This window comes from Malaya genurostris, chromosome 3, assembly GCF_030247185.1.
Source record: "Malaya genurostris strain Urasoe2022 chromosome 3, Malgen_1.1, whole genome shotgun sequence".
NCBI lineage: Eukaryota > Metazoa > Arthropoda > Insecta > Diptera > Culicidae > Malaya > Malaya genurostris.
The window spans coordinates 225872280-225878119 of record NC_080572.1 but is presented as its reverse complement, the minus strand read 5'-3'; positions in this window follow the sequence as shown (position 1 = coordinate 225878119).

Here is a 5840-nt window from a genome sequence, read left to right as displayed (position 1 = left end):
TTTTCCGCTTCGAATATATTCTTAAAAATATTTAACATTATTTCGAACCTAATCAATTCTTGTGAGGAAACATAGGCTGGGTTTACCTTCCTTGCAGTTTTATGACGGGTTTCCTTGAAGAAAAATTGAACCCAGTTCCGACTGCAACTGCTGTCAAATGTATGGTTCGTTTTCGGTTAATGTAAACCCAGTTTAGGACCGAACTACAATCAAAGCGTTTGTTTGAAGCCAGTTTCGTACCTAGTTTCAACACCGTTGAACTGCAATTTGGATTTGGAACTGATATCAGAAAAACAGGCATATTTACGACTGTGTGTAAAATTTACAATGAGCCGCCCGGCGAGCACTTCCAGATGTCGTCACAATCGACACTACGTTGGAGACTGCATTCCCATGATGATAAATTTTCGTTTTGTTTCGGTTGAATTCACATGTGGCTCAAACTACATTCAAATAAAATAAAAAAAAAGTTTTACACCTGTGAAGATCGAGTGAGACGTGTTCCAAAATGGTAATGTGCAAGAGAACTTTGTTATCATTCCAAAACCAAGTTGAACGGCGAACAGTCGAGTAGGTGGCAGCAGTGAGCTCCTTGTTTCTAACGTTTAGGGAATTTAAAGTTTACACAGGTGTTTCTACAATTTTGTATGAGCCTGTATATCTGTTTTCTGGCATTTTTGCTCACATGTGAACCGGATTCAATGTGAACCGAATTCAATTTCTTGAAAATTGTTTGTTTGATGAAACTATCCATGGCCTGTTCCAGGCTATCGAACGAAAACGATTCAGCTTTAGCTACATTGATTTAATTTCGCAGTTCGGTAATTTGCTTAGCGAAAACTTTCACCGATTTTCACAAATATATATTCATATGAAAGGTTTTATGGTACCATAGCCTTGAATATCATCCCGATCCGACTTCCGGTTCTGGAAACACTGGATAATATGCACCAAAAAAATGGAAAAATAATATGCATTTACTTTTCTCAGTGATGGCTGATCTGATTTCCACGAACTAAGATTCACTTGAAAGGTTTTAAAGTTCTTAGTTCTATAAAAATTTCTAGAATACTAAAAATTTCCGACATTCTGTTCCGGAACTACGGCAAGATTTTCATTTTCAGTAGTATTTTTTCATAAGCGAAAGTTAAAACAAGTACAAGTCCTATAAACTGACTCTAGTGGATTGGATTTAGGCTTGACTCCAAACATCGTTTTTCGATACCTATCCATCAAATCCGTTCCGAAAATATCTATATTGTGAGGATTTTCAAGGAATTTCAAACCGGCATTCGCCATCTTGGATGACGGTTCGACCTCAAACATCATTTTTTGATACCTACGCTTCAAATCCGTTTCGAAAATACTCATATTGTAATGGTTTTCAAGGAATATCAATAAACCGGTACCTACACATCAAATCCATTCCGAAAATATCCATATGATTAGGTTTTAAAACATTCACTGCAAAAACTATTTCGACGAACCAAATCCCAAATAACGTAAACGTTTTTACGAGTAAACTCGATTTACGAACCTAACCCTATTGGAAAAAAGAAGTCTGTGTCTTCGTACAGTGAGTAATCTTGGTTTACTTTATTTATAATTTAATGCAATTTCAATAGTCAAATAAGAATGAGTGGAAAAAGTTTAAATGTTTCATTAGAAATTCAAACAATATCTTTTTTCCAAACCTAATCCACACAAATTACAGAAAGGAAATTTAGGTCCAGGTTCAGAATTCAGAATTAGAATCCACACAGAAAAAAAGTATGAATTTTACTGGTGACAGAATTCTACAAACGATACAATTCACAACTACTTAATTTTTCAAATGGCGCAATATTCCACTCGCACAAAATTTTACAATCTCCAAATGTAATTTGCACTCGGCTACTAAGTGCCACTGTTTGGATTTATATGTATCAATTAATTATTCAACGAACAGATATGAGCTCCGTGGTTCAGTCGAGTAACCGATGTGCTTGTGATCTAATGTTTCTCGGTTCAAGTCGCGATGCTGCTAACGAACTCTTGTTTTTTATTTCGATCGCATTTAAGTCATGTAATTTTCAAATCATATAATTTTACATGTTCTTGAATAAAAATTTGTGTGAAATATGACGCTCCGATTATGTGCATTTTATAAGATGTAAAATTACAAGATTTTTTCGAACTGTGCAGGTATGCCTCGGATCGCTGTTGAATTTCTAGAATTCTAGTCAAAAAACTTGTTCAAATACAGAATTAAGGTCCACAATCCTGCTTGCCGGATCAAAATTTAGGTTCAGATCAAAAATTTCTTCAGAAATTCAGATCCGGAATCTAGAATAAGAAATTATGTCTAAAACTGAAATTCAGATCCATGTTCAGAATTCAGGTCACGGAAATCTATGAATCCCTGTCAGGTGTCCAGGTCTAGAATCCAGGTACAAAACTCAGGCCAAAAATTTGAAACCCGATTTCCTCTCAGGAATCCAGATCCATGTTCTGAAACTAGGCCCAGAATTCTAGTGCAGAGTCAAGGTTCAGGACCTAGTTTCAGGCCCTAAAACTCTGTCAGGAGTTCTGGTCCTGAATCCAAATCCGGAATCAGGATTCAGGAACCTAAATCCAAGTCCATGTTGAGAACCTGTTGTTTCAGAATCCAGATCCAGAAACCAGGCTCAGGTAAAAACTCAGTCAATAATTTTGGTCCAGAATCTGGGTCCAAGTTCAGATTTCATATCCATAGGTCAAGAATTGAGGTCCAGCATCTCGTTTCAGAATCCAGGTTCAGACTAAGAAGTCTGGTCCATAATCGAAGCTCCGAATTTAGATTCAGAATTCAGTTTCTGTACTCAGATCTCAAATTCATATTCAGAGGTTAGGTCAAGTTACAACATTCAGGTCCAGATTCTGAATCCAAACAGAGAATACTGGTTCAGGGTCAGAATATAGATCCAAGGTCAGAGGTTTTATCCAGAATGCAGGTACACAACTTAGATTCAGAATTAAAGTCCTTAATCAGGCTACAAAATTTGGACCTAGAATCCAAGCCCAGAGTTCTGTTCCCGAATCTAGGTACAGGCTCAGAATCCAAAATCAGGATCAAGTTCCAGGTAGACGATTCTGGTGCACGTATCGGATCTCTGTCAGATTGTCAGAGTAAAGAAATCTTGTTTAGAATCCTGAATCCTGAATCCGAATCCATTCTCAGAATCCAAGTGCAGATTTCAGCTTCAGATTCAGAATTTTTATGTTTAAATTTTGGTTCAAGATCCATGTCCAGATTCAGTATTAAGATCCAGAAAACTAGTCGGGCTCTGATGTTCAGAATCCTGGTCTAGGTTTAGAATCTCTGTCAATAAGTCAGGTTCAAGTTTAGAATTGAGGAATTCTAGGGAACTCAGGTCTAGAATCCAGTCCAAATTCAAAGTCCAAGGGCAAAATACTGGTCAAGAATCCAGGCACAGAACTCACGTCCACAGTCTAGGTTCAAAGTTTAGTTCCGGAAATTCTGTCAAAAGTTCGGAAAACAAAATACAGAATCCAAGTCCAAGCCTATGCTCGGAAATCAGGTTCAGGTTCAGAATCTCGGTCCCCGTCTTGAATATAGATAAATGTTCCGAATCCAAGTACTGAATTCTGCTTCAAGTTCATTCAAATCCGGATAAAGAATCTCAAGTCCAGAATCCAGGCTCCGATTCAGTGTTCTGATCCAGACATCTTGCTGGATAACAAGATCCAGTGTTCAGGACCAGAATACAGATCTAGATATCGCTTAATTATTATTGAGTGTAAGGCGAGCTTTCCTAACAATCATAGAACCAAATCCTAACAAAAGTAATAATAATTTACATCTTTATCCCCAACAATTAATGTTTGTCTTTATTTCCTCCGTGCAACCTTGTGGGTCGCAAATAAACCGTTTGATTTCAAATGTTTGTGTTCAGTTCGCTTTCACATCTCATCCAAGTCAGTCGATAAAACAAAACCGCTTACGTTCGGGACGGAAGAAACCAAGTACATTGTGTAGTGAATAATAGAACGATCTCGAAATGAGTGAACCAAACGAACAAAAGCTACCGCCGACATGAAAGAATACAATTGTTGTTGACTTCAGGCAGTGCAAAATTCGACCTTCGATACGAGAACTTGAAGATTTTCTTAAGGAGCAAATGCATCTTGACATTAAACGTGTGCATTTACTTCAATGCAATAAGACTAATAATGTTATTTACATCCAGTTTTATAAAGAGTTGGATGCAATTCAATTCGCAAAAGACAATAACAATGTGCACTATGTGGAGCACGAGAACATTAAGTACAACATTCCAAATATATGGAAGATGCTATAGAAGTGCGTGTGCATGATCTTCCCTCAAGCGTCACCGATTCATATATTCGCAAAACTATGTCCCAACACGGAGAGATTCTCTCTATCGAAAAAGAAAAGTGGAAAATTTTTTTCCCCGGTATTCTAAATGGCGTACGTTTGTTACGCATGCACTTGAGGAGGCCTATACCTTCTTATGTGACATTCGGTCAGGATACAAGAATACCGTGCAAATCACTTGTTACCTACGACAATCAGATGGCTACATGTCAATATTGCCAAAAAGCTGTTCACTACGGTAAGCCATGTGATAAACCGGACAAGGAGACAACTATACCAAAGGACAACGGTGCTTCCTTCACGCCAACCCCAAGCAACCCCAGTACACCAGTGACAGCCACCAACAACAATGTGGCATCCCCTTCAACGAATCCATCATCATCCCCTATAGAACAAAGTACACCAGCTGCAGTTAACAACTTACCCTCCAACCAACCAGCAATTGCAACCAATGTACAACAAGGTGCATCTACAGCAACTAGCAACGAAAAGAATATGGAAATCGACAACAATACCATCGATGCGGCAATGGATGACGAGACGAACGAAGTGCCCCTCAATCCTCGTAGGAGGGAAATGGAAGCTCCCCTCCCCCTAGAAAAAGGGTGACAACGAGATCCAACTCAAAAAAAAATTATTTAAAAAATCGGCTCAATCGGCCACGTAAAGCTTGTACGCAAATAGGCCTGAATAAAAACATCTTTTATATAAAAAAAATGTTTGTGTTCTTACAGAAGTAGAACCAAAACCATGAACGACTCCAAAAGTTACTTTTGGGTGAGTACCTGAAAAAAATTCACAGCGTTGTCCACATACGCCACAAGAAAACATACCTGAGGTAGAACTTTTCTCTATTACCCAACGAAAAGACAGACTGAAATTATGACTGATAAAATGAAAAAAAAAAAAACGAAATCCAAAAACTGACGTCATAAACTCTCAGAAAAAGTTACAAATCGAATCGTTTCGGGGAATCGTTCTGCCAACTGAAATACTGTGGATGTGATGATATACAACTCAGAAGTCTCCGGTAGAAAAGAACTTGGTATTTGATCTGACTGTCCATGCAAAAACTCATCGAACCATTCTTCTACCAGTCGATCGCTCTTTATTTCTCCGGTTGAAGAATTGTATGTTAGATTTCGTTGTCTTTATTAAAATGATGATTCGATTGCCGGAGAATTTCAATATTTTTTTCTACTTGGTGGGCAGTAGAACGAATAATATATTCAAAATGGGCATACGATCAGAAAAGTTTGGGAAGCACTGATTTAGAAGCTGATTTATGTAGACTTGTAACTTTTTTGAGCAGGTCGAACAATCAATCAAAAAAGGCCTAGTCCCACATACTATATCCAAACTCACCTTAATTAATTTTGATATCATCATATCTGAATGACTGTGAGTTAATAAACATTGCGTGTGCGGGATTTTTCACATTAATTTATTGCAGAAAAACAGG